The sequence below is a fragment of the Protopterus annectens genome, chromosome 1.part1 (genome assembly GCF_019279795.1).
Source record: "Protopterus annectens isolate FY-2018-M chromosome 1.part1, PAN1.0, whole genome shotgun sequence".
Lineage (NCBI taxonomy): Eukaryota > Metazoa > Chordata > Ceratodontiformes > Protopteridae > Protopterus > Protopterus annectens.
The window spans coordinates 1,799,446,933-1,799,461,214 of record NC_056726.1 but is presented as its reverse complement, the minus strand read 5'-3'; positions in this window follow the sequence as shown (position 1 = coordinate 1,799,461,214).

Below are 14,282 nucleotides of genomic sequence, written 5' to 3'. Positions count from 1 at the left end.
GTTGAAATTAAAGCATGCTCTGTCCCTGTTACTATACTTTAAGTTAAAAAGCCACTTTAGGGTAAAGACGTCTGTTGGTAGGATGTGCACAGAGGATCATGTCAATGTGGTTATGCATTAGAATATGGAATATAATGAATGGATTCATTTTCATGAAAGGGTGGTACCAGTTGGGTATCACAGGTGAACAATGCTGAGGACAGTCTTATTCAATGTGTTTGCAAGTGACCTTGTAGAGCACCTAGGAGGAAAACTTTACCTTTTTAGTAAAGGCACAAAGGTATGCTGCAAGGCTGAAGCAAAAGGGGAGAAAGTATAAAAAGACACATGACAAGATAGGCACAGTAGTTTGAAACAGCTTACATTCAATACAAAAATAAGGCATACATCATTACTTGGACAATTACCAGAGAGGCACATGCCTCCAATTGACATATGAGAAAAAAATGAAAGGGGTAGTGATCACAGGTGGGTGGACTATGAGCAAATTGCTAAAAATGACAATGTTTGCTAGTCCCAGTTGATTAATGTCTGCAGTTTAATACACATCTGGAAAGCAAGGAAATGGCATGCACTGTCAAAACTGATTTATATGAAAAGTTTGCTCAAATAAAGCTCAGTGACCCAAAAAATGGACATCTGACCAACCCAAGAAGTTGAGATCAACTACCAAAGTAATAGAAAGTCCAGAACAATGGATTATATCATCAAAACCTCTGTAATACTATTTTGTTTTTCCTTTCCTTCTTTTTCCTACATCATTATAAAGTAAATTTGATATACTGTATTGGCAGTATGGGTGCAACACAGTGGTGAAATGGGTAGCACTCACATGTCACAGAGCTTGGTTTTCTGATTCATTTCCTTACAGTTGTACATTCACTTCAGATTCTGCAGACCCTTAAGGGTGCATGTGTCCTACACACTAAAGACATGCAATAAGTTGAACTGGTGATCCTCCAAACTGCCATTATGTATATGTGTGTATTCTGCAATGCATTGCTGTCCCATTCAGCATTGACTTTTTGCCTTACATCTATTGCTATCCAAGATAAGCTTCAGCTTTCCCTGTGACCCTGAACAGGATAAAGTTGTTGTGTCTTTCGGCTTTTCCAAGTTAGGAGTCGCCACAGCGGAACTCCGGTCCGCTAATGATTGGCAGTAGATTTTTATGTGCCGAGTTGCCAGCTCTGATGCACAACCTTCAATGAAGGTACGTCCATTCACGCATGTCTCCAAACAGAAGACGGTATAGCTGAGAATCGAACGGAACAACGTTTTACTGCCAGGCGACAGCACTACCGCAACACCACCACCGCAGTATCTGAACAGGATAAAGTATGCATCAAGAAATGAATGAATCAATGTTTGCAGTGCAAAAAATTAGTATTATCTAATATCTGCACTTGTAATTTTCAGAAGTGATGATTTGGCTCAGTGTGTGGCAAGTCATCAAACCAGTGTTTGTTGGAACTAGCTGAGAAAGTCAACATTTTATTCAGTTCTGCACTTGCTCATAATGGCACCTTGTTCCTACAGTAGCAGGTGAAAACTCCTTATACTCTCCAAATACATTGCTGTGTTCCTGCTTAAATAGTCCAACTTCAAGATCATGCAACTTTGGGGTAGAAAATAAATGCACCCTCTTTTCTTGTAAAAACAACCTAAATCTTTGTTCTACTAGAACTCTTGACAAAATACTAATCTGCTCAATTCATTTTGAAGAAGTGTGGTTCACTATTTGAGAGATAGTGAACTATCGCAGTTCATGGCCAGCAGCTTTGGTTATTGTGTGGACAAGAGAAATCTTTCAGTTCTTTTATTTAAGTACTAACTACTTAATAGCCAAAGGGGTGAGCTTAGAAATGCTTTTCTAAAATTGTTTGTTATTTTTAGATGTTAAATGGAGTCCTCAGGTACATTTGCCTATCATACCTCTAGTCTCATCAGCAGCTCAGGACAGAATGCAATATCACAGTGACAGATTGCAGTTACTGGTGGTCAGTAGCAATGCTGGGTTTAATGTGATGTCACACTATACACATTAAATGTGATCCAACATTCATAAGCACGGTTCTCTATTTACTGAATGTTCACAGTAGTAAAACAAAGAATTAAACATTTACAACAACTACATGAACTAAAGTGGCAAGGACAAAATAAGATATCACTGCTAACTTTATAAAAAGTAAGAAAACTTATATTTTGGGAGTCTGGGAGCAGTCTTAACTGCTCATTAATAAAGTTTGAGAGTAGGGATTTCTTACTCTTTAACTGGTGTGTTAGCACCGGACTGCACCTTTCTGAAGGAAAACAACACCACTGAAAAGATGAATATCTCTTAGATCAGATCCTTTTTATCCCTCTTCTAGACATTGTGGTATTAAACTGCAAAGGTTGCTATTATTCCATCCCAGAAAGCTACCAGGCAATTTAACTTGTTCTTACAGTTGCCATATTACTGGAAAGGATTTTAACAACAGAATAAGACTTCAATAGGAAAACTGAACATGATCACTTCCTTTAGCTGGGAGTTTGAGAGATGATCCATGTGCGTCAGTGTTTTACCATACTTGATAAATCCAAAATAATCCTTAAACCACCAGAGTGTCCTGCTCTTAGTATGATATTCACTTTCTACCATCCAAGAAGGCCTCTCAGATCCAAGAATCAGCACCTTTTATGGTACAAAAGCCAAATTTGCCAGCTGGCAGCTTCTATGTTCCTGTTCAGTAGCCAAAGCATGGAGTGCCTTACCATTAACTATTAGAACCACTCAAAATCCTGATGCTTTCAAAACCTCCCAAAGAAACTACTTATCTTCTACCTGGATTTGCACCTGCACCTTGTCTCCTTCTCTCAAAACCTAGTCGCCACTACTTACTTAATGTCGACACAGATGTTCACAATGTACTATGCATTCATGCCATCCACTGCCAAAAATATGCATGTAAAGATAATCTCTTTACCTTTGTTGATCCTGACATTTGTCAATTTGCTACTATTTAGGAATTCAGCTAATTGTTTAAATATGTTACCTTTTCTGTACATGCTTTTGTAATGTACTCAGTCCATATGTTAACTTTACTGTATATACCATTGTAATGTACTCATTTCATATGCATTCTCTCCTTGTATGTTTCTTGTTATTTGTGGTGCTTTTCTCCCTGGGCTTCCATTGAAAATGGGCTCATAATAGCCCAGTGGACTACCCAGGTAAATAAATGCAAATAAATAAACAAATAAATAAATGAATAAGTGACTTACTCAAAGTTGCATGGTAGAAAGTTAGATACTGAAGCAATCAAACCAAGGATTACAGGATAAAGTACATATAATAATCCAATCTGCTGAGCTGCTAGAGTGTACTAGATCCAAACATAAATTCATCTTGCAGGATGTGATGTTTTTTGGAAAGCTTGACAAAGATCTCTGTTTAGACCCTCATTTACATATGTATTACTAAATATTTGCCTTGAAGTACCTGACTTGTTATTTGCCAGGGTCTCTACCTGCCCTTATTGAAATGTTCAGCTTGATGACTGAAGTTCACTTTACATGTGCTCACTTAGCAGTGCAAAAACAAATATGCACATTCTGTAAAGCACAGTAAAAGGTACAACTTGCTGCTAAACTATTAATGCACTTTTGGCAGGGGATTCACCTCCCTCTCCCAAATGGAAAGACTGGGCTTTAGCCTTACACCCATTTGTCACAATTTTAGACTTAGTATATATTAAAATCTAATCACATATTATTGTTTTCAATTCTGTGTGTCAACATACCTCTCAGCCTCTTAGAGCAAGAAATCTGGACATGGCCAAAAGTCCTGGGGAGGGAGCAAAAGCCCCCAAATAGGTACAGGTTTTAAAAATTGTTCTTATAAAGTTAGAAAGTTATTAGAATAACATGTTTTGCATTAGCATACCTTTTCAGAAGGATGTGAAGTCTGAAATATTAGTGACTTCAATCCTAAAAGATTTACTGGAAAATCAGAAATGTTATGTGGAACAGACTAAAAATGTGAGGCCAATATCTGGACATTCTATGAAAAAATTGGAGAGTTGAGATATATTTGTATCAGGCTTATATGAGGAATAATTCTATCTCACTTCCAATTTTTTATGATGCTCCATAGTGATTTCTTGGCCTAACACGAATATTTCATTTGTAAGTGGGCATCAGTCAATAAGTGTAAGACCCCAATAAACAATCTGTTTAAGCACGCTAGAAAAACTAACAATAGTTACAGCTATCTAATACAAATATCACATGATATGAAAACTGAATGACTACATGATTATATATAGATAGACCTTTATTTCTGTGTTATGCTTTATTATTCAAAACATATTTAACCTAATTCCTATGCTTAATAAGAAGCTCAGAACTTGCTATAAAACTCTTACTTTTCCTCTGGGAACAAAGCCCACTGGAAATGGTATCCTTATGATATATCTCAAATATGCCAAACCTTTAACTATAACAGTCTGTCCTACTAATAGCACAGTAATGTAAACACTGCCTAACAAAATTGGTCAATTAATGTGTCTAGGCTCTTTGACCAATGCTGTTAAATGCTATTAAGTAAAACAGTCTCTACATCAAAGAAAGTACAGAATCACCTCTTGGCACACTGATATTATTTTATTAGATTACTGCCCACCAGCCATCTCATTATCCAGAAGCCCTTATTCTTCTGAAAACACCATTCATGTAGCCATCTCTGTTTCCATTTTAAAATGGAGACATAGTTTTCTTATACCAGTTTCACAGTAAGGAATACATGACCAACCACAAAAAAAAAAAAAAAAAAAAAAAAGCATGGCTCAGCATGAACTACTTCTTTGGAAATGCAGTAATTAGGGGTGTGATATCACGGTAATAGAAAATTATCTGTTCTAAGGATTTGCAGTAATCACTGCTGTAATCTTTACGTTGCACTCTGTATTAATATACTCACCTAGTGTGCTTCTGTTTAATACGTGTGTCATTGCTGTTAAATGTCCATTGTACCATTTGCTTATCTGATTATCAAATTAATAAACAAATAAATAGCTTAGGTGGCCATGGTAACATACAAGAAAGAAGACCTAGAAAAGTCAGACCTCAGCATAAGAAGATATAGCAAGGTCTAATTAGGTAGGAAAGAAGAAATTTCTATGGTGCTTGCAATCTCAACTTTTGATTTATTAGCTAAGTTTATTGCAATGGTACAGTGACCACTAAATTTTAGCAATCAGTTAGATTTAACAGTTTAATCCACACACATTTTTCAGAATGCTTAACAGAAATTTGTAACCCTTCCCAAGTGTTGTCAAGCAGATGTTAGAAATAGAGCAGGCCATATATAGTTAAATGTTTTACAATATGGTGTATAACAAAAATAACAATGTTTTGAATATAGATAGCAGCTTTTGAGAGGAGAGCCTTTCTGATGGTTACATATGTACAGCCTTTTCCCTCACAAATGTAAATGGCATTGCTATTTTTTATGTGCACAATTTCTCCACTTAAAATGCAGTACAAAGCACCTGTTTTTTTGAAAATGTATGTTTGTTTTTAGATTGTTGCTACTAAAAAAGTCTCAGATTAGAACTGACAACCAAGATATGTTTTCTCAAAAAGGCTGTCAGTTTTGACATCCTTCTGAGAGAATGTGCATCAAGGCAAAGATACATAACTCCAGGTAGTCAGAAAAGGTAGAATAGAGGCAATGAAGCTGAAACCTGAAGTGATCTGGAGAGGGATAATGCATTGATGACTGTCCCATGCAACTAACAGCAAGTGATTGTATCAGAGTCAGGAAACGATAATGTCATCTTTAAAAAGTCCTTCAGGAAATATATATCTGACCTACCTCCATGTTAGAAATGAAATACTGCTAAATAGCTTTTGTGTTAAGGCCTCCCTCAATGTGAGAAAATGAATGATTTTCACAAAGAAACCTATGGCTAGCAGGGTTGTGGCAGTGTTGTGAAGGTGCTTATTTCATTGTAGCTTATCAGAAAATATACAGGTCAAAAAAACCTATACATTTTAGAGGGAATTTAGCTGTTGAAGAAACATATATTTATGTCCTGATTGACTGAACAACTGATAAATGAATGATTAAATATTTTTAGTAAAAAAGACACATTAAGCAATGTTACTGTTATGCATATTGGAAAGTGTAGGAAAACATATTTAAGCAGCTACAGCTTAATAATGTCTAAAATGTTCGTAGCTGAATGAATATCTACACTTTTACTTGGATTGTCACTGCTCTCAGACTTCATATATGATATTTAGTTAAAGATAAAGGGAACATATATTCCATCTCAGAATGTAATTTCATGGTGATAGTAAGTCTATATGATCTTTTACCCTGCACAGGTGAAGAAAAATGTCAGTTAGCATTCCCAAATAATTTCACTTAGATACTGTTTAGCAGTTGATATTTCAACTGCATGTTTCCTGTTTAGTCAGACTTCGATAAGATCCTGACATTTCAGTATGCAGTGATACTCTTTTATCTCCATTTTTTCATACTCAACCTCTGATCTCTGCATCTTTCTTAAATGTCAAATGAAAGTCCTCCACTGGAAGCTGGTTAAATGCAAATACAATCACTACTGATTCTTTATTCAGGTAGGTTGTGTTATCTATGTGAAATGTATTTTTAATGCCTTGATAACCAAATAGCCACACTGAAAATTAAAGTCTCTTTTCTGAACAGACAAAGAACCCCAAGAATGGTACATGACTTGTTTAGTGACGCACGTTATGCAAGTGAGAGCTAATGGGATTAAAGCCCAGTTCCCCAGTTTGAAATACAACATTTTTGAATCTAATTTGCATTGCTGCATGCTTTGTGTATATGGATTTATTATATCTATTATAATGTGTTGGCTGGTCTTGTTAAGCTGAATTGTAATCACTATAACCTCTACAGTCATGGTTAATGCCATTATCATTAAAGCAGTTAACAGCTTTTAGCTCTTTCAAGCCATCTTTTAATACCCTTCATTTACATAGATGGTTAATCTGGAACCACCTTATAGGTTCATATGTTCATAGGTGTGTACTAGGCTAATGACCCTGGAGCCTTTACAAGCCTAGCCCATAGAAGTGCCCTGGCACTGTGCCAACCAACGTTAGTTGATGATATGAGACAGAGAATAGCTGCAGTTTTTTGAGTCTGTCCATATAGGACATGTGTTTAAGGCCTAGGATCCTCTTCATGAGGTACTTTTGTGGCCTTTCCAGCTGTTGCATGTGTCTAGTGAGGTACATGCCAAATAGGGCATTATACTCGATGATTGGCCTAATGAGGGAAGAGTAGAGAGAGATGATGACCTCTTTCTTCCTGGATGCAAAACCCTTGGTATTGAGATGTGCCACACAGAAGGACTTTCTGACCACAGTGGCAATGTGGTAGTCGAAGGAGAGGTTGATGTCAACCTGTGCCCCCAGATATCTTATAACGCCTTCAGTGTTCAGTGGGCTCCCATCGATGTGGTAATTAGTGTGAACTGAGTTTTTCCCAAAGGGGATGATGACACATTTTTTGGCATTAAGCTTAAGGCCATGGTTTCAACACCAGTCATTGGTCTCAGTGATGCCTTTCTGTAGGATGTCTACATCATTTGGGGCATTAATAATGGCTCCTAGCTTGCAGTTGTCTGTGAACTTGGTCAGCCAGAGTTCCTCCATGTTGGCTTGGACTTCTGAGAAGTAGATGCCAAATAGGAGAGGATCCAGGACTAATTCCATGTGGGACTCCACTCGGGACTGGTCAACAGTCTGACGTGGAGTCCGCTACTTTCACACTGTGGGTTCTATCTGTGAGACAATTTGCAACACACATAGTCATATAGGGGTTGGTGCCTAGTATGGTGAGTTTATCAATAATTCCTAAGTGGGGAAAGGTATCAAGGGTCTTGGCCAGATCAAGGTAGCCTGTATGAACTGCCTTGCCCTCATCCACAGCTCTGGTGACTGACTCAAAGAAGTCAACCAGGTTGAGCAGGCATGATCTACCTTTCACACAACTAAACTGCATGGGATCTAGAGTTTGGAGATTCCCTATATCCTTGTTAATTAGGTCCATGATGATGCGCTCCATAGCCTTACATATCAGACTTGTCAGGCTAATGGAATGGTAATTCCCAGGGTCTATAGTCGCTCCCCCTTTATGGAAGGAGATGACTGTACCAGTGCACTGCTTGGTAGGGACAAAGCCTAACATGAGGCCATGATTGAACAGGGCACGCAGATATGGTGCCAGCTCACTTTGTAGCTCATGTAGAACACATCCAGGGATATTGTCAGGTCCCATGGAAGCTGTATTCTTGGCCTTGGATAATGCAGCTTTAACCTGTGCTGCAGTAATGCTGGGTGCCTGGCATTCCTCTGGTATTGTAATTGGTCCTTGAGGGGGGTGGTGGTACTGAATCTGTCGGCCAGTATGTTGGCAATATCTGTTGGCTCAGTATAGGAGGTACCATTGTGCAGTAACTCAGAGCAAACCTGGGTATTGCCATGGAGATTCTTGATATAACTATAAAAGGCCTTGTGGTTGTTTTTAGTGTCTGCTGCAATTCTGCCTTCATAGTTGGCTTTAGAGGTTTTGATGAGGGATCTCAACTTTTTTTTGAGGTTAATAAGGGAGTTTATCCAGTCTTGGGACTTCACTTTTTTCTGCAACAGTTTCTTCCTTCTGTTGTGCAGTTTATTAATGGCAGGGGACCACCAGACTGACTTCCTTTTTTTGGAGGAGAGCGTCTTGTTTCTGTTGGCTATGGCTAGTTCCATGCATTTATCTATGTGTTCATACAGTGCATTGTTGTATGATTTGGCAGTCATGCATCTATTTTCCATTGACATGGGTGCCATGAAGTAAGCCACCTATGTTTTTAGAAGCCCAAAGTCAGCTTTGGAGACGTTTTTCATGTGGTTACCTTTGGGGTGGATGTGGGTGAGATGTGGATTTCCATGGTGATTAGCTTATGGTTGGATCTAACCAGGGAGGAATTGACTATTGGTTTAGAACAACGGTTGCCCATGTTAGTAATAACCAGGTCAAGGATGTTGCTTCCTGTAGTGGGAGTAAGAATGAGCTGGCCCAGAGCATTGGAACTGATGAATTCCTAGAAGTATTAGGCCAGTGTATGGGTGCATGAGTAGTTTTCCCAGTTGATGGAGGGGTAGGTGAAGTCACCTAGTATGAGAGTGCTGGGTTGGTCCCTAATAGTTTCCAGGGTGCTTAGGAACATGGAGTGAGAGTCCTGGGGCATGCTTGGGGATGTATAGCAGGCTACAACCTGAATTGCAATCTTACCCAATGTTAGTTTTTATGCTAAACATATTGACAGCGATTTTCTCTGAGAAAATGTTTGTATTTGCTATGTAACTAAAATGATCAGCTAGCCACTAATACCAATAAATTCATAGTTATATCCCAGAACTCATTTGTGTTTTCATATGGAATGGTAGTTAAGACCTTAAGATGCCATGTCTAAGTTGCAGGTAGCACACATACCACCATCATCATTTTCCAAACCATGTCCCCAGGTAAGGGTTACAATGGTAGCAAGGAGACCAGGGTTCCCAGTATCTAGCAGCAGCTCCCTGTTTCTTCTGTGAGATCCTCAGCTATTCCTAGACAATTCAAGAGATATAATCTCATCAGTCAGTTCTCTTGCTAGTAGGCTGTGGCTGGTATAGCTCCCATAGATGTCATTGAGGGTATATCTTTAGGGTCTATATTAACAAGTTGACAGGGCAAAAGAATGAATGCTGTAACGTCGACAAATATTAAACGAAATGTCAATATCTTGAATGGCCAGAACAGCAATTTTTTTTCCCAGGGGAAAAAAAATCACTGGGCCAACAACAAAAAAACAAACAAACCGACAGACAAAATAAAGTTGCGGGCTTCCCCCCCAATGTTGAGAGCTGTGCCCCCCACACCCCCCTACTTGAATAAACCAACTCCGAGATTGCACTACAGTGGAGGAAATGGCAAATTCCCGACAATGGCCCAGCAATTGTTTCCCTGGGGAAAAAAAATCACTGTTCTGACTATTTGAGATTTTGGCATTTAATTTAATATATGTCGATGTAAGGGCATTCGCTGCTCTGCCCTGTCGACTTGCTAATATAGGTTCATAGGTTCATAGGTTCATACTAGGCTATCTGCCCTAGGGCATTTATAAGCCTAGCCAGAGTGTGTGTGGCTTTCGCCACCCCTTGGGATGAGAATATAGGTTCATAGGTTCATACTAGGCTATCTGCCCTACGGCATTTATAAGCCTAGCCAGAGTGTGTGTGGCTTTCTAGACTCTATCTTTACAAGTATGTCAAATCACCTTAACTGATTCCTTCAGACTCTAAGGAACACTGGTTGTACTGCCAGGTCTTCAAGAATTGCTCAATATTTCATGTTGTAACTGAGCGTGAGCCCAGTTACTTTGTAAAACAACCTCATTTCTCTAGCTTGCATCTGCAATCTCATTCCTTCAGACAACACTCAAAGCATATAACCATAGGTGAGTGAGGAGAAGCAGTGATGGGTAAGTAAGAACTTTGTCATATGACTCAACTTTTTCTTCACAGTTACAGTCTAATGCCTGTAGTTTTCTTTCCAATTCATCATCTCACTGGTCAGTCTCCTAAACCTCTCTTTCCACACTTGGTTTATAAGTGCATAGATTAGTAATAGGCTAACTGCCCTTGTAAGCTTAGCCAGTTACCTCACATGAGAATCAAACCCTGCCCCTTGTATCTGTTAGGTAAATACCTTGACCGTTATGACAACTTCCCACCCTTGGGAGCAAGGCACCAAGATATTTTCATTACTCCACCTAAGTTATTTGTGCTCCTACCAGGAAGTAGTAATCTCTTTATCATAAAATGAGGATGATGTTTGATCTGGAAGTGCTGATTTTCATCTCTCATGGTGACATACTGATCATACAGGATACCGTACATATGGTGTAAGTACTTTTCTGGCACTATTCAAGCACTATTGAGTCAAGCTGCTCTATACACTTGATGCTACAAGGTGTCAATGTGCAGTAAGTGCTGTCATGATCTTGCCACGCCTGTGCTCCTAACTGTCATGTAACATATGAATCTGGTGTGCCACATGATCTTTTGCAAGAGCAAGTGCCCACAGTTCAGTGCCATGATGGGGTTGTGACTGATCATGTGCTTGAAACAGCTGACATATACCTTTGTACTCACAGCCACATATCACTACCACCAGCCCATGTGCCATTCTACATAGACGGAGAGAAACAGAAAGAGATAGAGGGGCAGACAGAGACAGAAAATTTAAGGAGAGAAAGAAAGATTGCCATTTAATTCACATTAACTATGCCTCCATGTGAGACTTTTAGAATTGCCATGGCTTGCACTTTACAATGACCAAAAAAGTCTTCTTAAAAGGAGACCTGCATGTAATGAACACAAGTGGCTCAATAAGTTGGGAATTCAGCACATGATGATCAATAACATTAATCCTGTGGGTTCAAAGCTCAATAGACTTATTTTTCAACAATCCCCCAGGAGTTAATACTGCTTTGTAAAGAGTGACATTTAACAGTATGCAAAGTATCAGTTATACTTATTACATTTTTGGGAATATAAGTACAACACTGATTCTCATTGTACATGATTTTGATTTGGAACATAGAAATGTACTAGGAACATGATCACAGGGACCATAAGATGTCTAACCATATACACCTTTAATCAGACCCTTTTAAATGACTTAATAGTGCTCAATCCACAAAATAAGCTGGACTGTACACGGTAAGCCTAGTGTAAATTTATGTCTACCCATCCAGTCATCAAGACTAGCCTTAAAAGTAGCCAAAGCAGTACTATGTTTGAGTTGCAGCAGTTACTTATACTATAGGCTAGGAATATGTTAAGTTAGGAATCTAAATCTCCAGTACATCTTGTTTATTTGTTAGTTTACATTTAAGTCCTTACTGCTTTAGCAGTTGGCTAGCAACAGGACTCCTTTCTAGGGTGATCTAGTATGTGTCAGCATGGGTTGAGATGTTTGACAACCATTCTTACTTTGCCAGAAACAGCTTGTACCTCTCATTTCAAGGTTATTGCATACTAGAAAAAGCTTTTACTGTTCCCATTGTTCCTTTTTTAGGCATAGTCCAGCTGATAAACTTCCCAACCTAACTTCCAAAATAAATAAAAAAAATGGATCATATTAAGGTGGCTTTATATAATGGTAGCCATCTAAACAACCTTGAAGCCTTCTTGCATTTGCAGCAGCACATCTATTTATATGTTGATGATTAAACCTGATTTAAGTGCCCAGAGAATCCTCCTTCAAAACCTGGGTTTTGTGCATCCCACCCATTTTTGACAAGGCTAGCACTCATTGAAATGAGAGGCAAATCCAAAGGGTAGGCACTGGCAAGGTAGAAATGGCCTAACCTTGTAACTTCTATGATCCTATTAAAGGCTAATCATATGTGCATGTCACAAATGACTCAGTATTCAGCCATGATTTGTTTTATGCCACAAGTATTACAAGATGCTTCATGCTCTGTGTAAAAGATGTTCCCCAGGATTCAATAAAATCCTTGTAGGCTCTGTGTTGAGCCTACACAGAATGTACCCATGTCTATGGCCACGGTTCCCCTTGGCAGCATGCCATGCATATTAATCATGACACACTGCCAAAGGAGATCATAGTAAAACAGATACTGAATCTGCATAGGCAGTAGTGTAGAGGCTGTCCTGTGGTTGTGGATTGTGCAGGAAACACATGGACAGATGTTATGTACATGATATGAGTCTCTATAATGTACCCTGCTAGTATAGAAATATGTGTGAGTTGTAATATTTTTTTTTTAGTTTTTATGTCTGCTTGTGTGGCACGGTGCAGCGGAGCACAGCAGTACCAAGCTGCACTTACACATGCACAGCTGACACCTGCCAGACATCTAAATATAGAAACTGGATGTAATTAATTAGTTATAGCTGTCTATGTTTTTTATTTTATTTTTTTGTGTTTTTTTAATGGCCTTGTGTGGACTTAGTAATTAGCAACACTAACAGGTAGCTTAGTAGTATAGTAGTATATGTGAAGATATACTGTTTTCTTCACTATCCAAGTAGCTAAACAGATAGAGCCATCATGGCCTAAAGTGTAGTAGGTCCCGAGTTTGAGTCACCAGCAGGCATACCTTTTACATTTAGTGCTGTGGAAATGTGTGAGGTGACATAAAAGGCAGTTTAGTTTAAAAATAAAGTGTTAAATTTGGAAAAGCTGTGCAATGCTACCCACTGCTTAAACATGTTCAATGGATACTCCTGTTTGTGCATTGCTAAGCTTTGCTAAAACACGGTTATGTGAGTTTACGTGATGCTCAGCTCCTCTAAGCAGGTGTGCGCAATGATAAGCAATGCTGCACTTTTTTGAATGTTACAGTATGATGTGTAAGGGTGGGAAAACAGCCTATATTTTAAGAACTGATTTGGCAAATAAAATTGAATGCTGTTAGTGAACCAGGCTTAAATGAGGCTATTTCCTTCAAAAGTATTTTAAAATTGAAGGCTTTGCTGAGATGAATTTTTCTTCTTTTTATTTGTTCTTAAACATATTGTTTTATTTATGTTTATGTTTGTATTTATATGAATAATATATATACATACCTTAGGAGTATGTTGGCTTGGTATATTTTATTCTTGTATTTTTAAGTATTTGTATATTAACATGTGTGCTTTGTCCTATGGGTCCTTTAAATGTTGACTTATATTTATGCAATTAATATATGATGTCATGGAGTTGATTGCCTATTTAAATGTAAATTAATTTGATTGTCAGTTGTCTGAAGAAGTTTTCTGAAACAGTAAACGAAAGCGCAAACTTTATTTCTTGTGTTGGAGTTGTTTTTTTCTTCCGTTTTTGGAATTAGTTCACTGTTAGTTTTGCCTTTGCCTATATTTTAAGGCCAATAGGTGAGAATTCTGCAGCATTGGTTGGAGTTTTATTAACCTGTTAATATATGCCTGTCGGCATTGGTGATGGAGCATACTTTTGAGCACAGAGGTGGGGTGTGCAGGAGTCCAGAGTGTTTGTTGGACTCGTGGTCAGGAACTATGAACCCCAGCTGTTACAGACTTATTACCAGGGCTCAGAATATAAGGTTGAAGCCTGGGATTGTCTGGCAAGGGATCTTACTAGTGCTACTGGTATCCCCTGCACTGGTGAGCAGTGTCATCATCACTATGATAACCTGAAGTTAAGGAAGAGGGGAACC